Source organism: Montipora capricornis, chromosome 9 (assembly GCF_036669925.1).
Source record: "Montipora capricornis isolate CH-2021 chromosome 9, ASM3666992v2, whole genome shotgun sequence".
NCBI classification, from domain to species: domain Eukaryota; kingdom Metazoa; phylum Cnidaria; class Anthozoa; order Scleractinia; family Acroporidae; genus Montipora; species Montipora capricornis.
Genome location: NC_090891.1, coordinates 50674678 through 50675677, shown reverse-complemented (window position 1 = coordinate 50675677; position 1000 = coordinate 50674678). Strand labels below are relative to the sequence as shown.

The 1000-nt window shown below is 34.8% G+C and overlaps 1 pseudogene; it reads right to left on the bottom strand.

The window, feature by feature from the left end:
- Positions 1 to 787: 787 nt before the first annotated feature.
- The window catches only part of LOC138016326 (uncharacterized), a 1741-nt pseudogene continuing 1528 nt past the window's right edge, over positions 788 to 1000 (bottom strand).

Genomic DNA, 1000 nt, shown 5'->3' with positions numbered 1-1000 from the left:
CTTTCATTTTATGTGGTTCTTTGTTTTTTACTGTTATTTCCTGGTCACCAATCATCAAGACTGTTCCGTTGCCTTCAAAGTTACAGCCAATACGCAGCTCATCATCATCATCATCATTATTATTACTATTATTATCATCCACCAAATGTCTTGAACTGAAACAGGCTGAGAAATATCACCATGCAACTGAAGGCAAATGAATTTTTTCATGCCATACATGTATTTCTAACAGCAGATGACTTTAATAATGCTAACATAATGTGACAAAGTTTTGTCAGATGAACATTGTGGCACTGATTTCAGGAACGATTTCTTGATTCTGATAAGTCAACAATCTGAGAGCTGTAAGGAAGCTCATAAATCAATAGAACTTTATTTATCCACAGTAGTTACTGTAATTACAGCAAGAAGCTTATGGAGCTGTGCGTTAGATAAAGGAAGAATAAGAAGTACAATACAGTAATAGCCCACGTAAAGAACTTGAATTTTTCAATTTAGCCTAAATAGGTTCTTATATAAATGGTACTTAAAGCAAATTTAGGCTATCAAGGTTCTTAAAATAGGTTCTTATATTTTCATATGAACTTCATCTTAATATACTTTATATATTATAAATATCACCTCATAATACAGTATAAATCATTTATTTGTACCATAGGGCAATGCCTATAGGCAGTTCAGTGCAGGTACAGCATATGTCCTTAACAAAACATAACAAAGAAACTCATGTTGATACCAAGTTCATAACAAGTTAAAGCAATGAGAAGAAATGAAAAACAAAAATGAATTAAAAACTGTATGGCTCTAGCCCCTGAGGTTTGATCATATCATCATCCGAGCCATCAGCTGTCATCAGACAACCAGTCTTCATTAACAGGTTCTTAGCGAACATCTTGTCTGAGGAGAGCTTTCTCCATGCCTCCCCAGTCCATTATGTCATGAGGATCCTCCTTTGCTTCGCACTTAATCTGTCATGCCACATGTCCAAATTCTTGTCCTC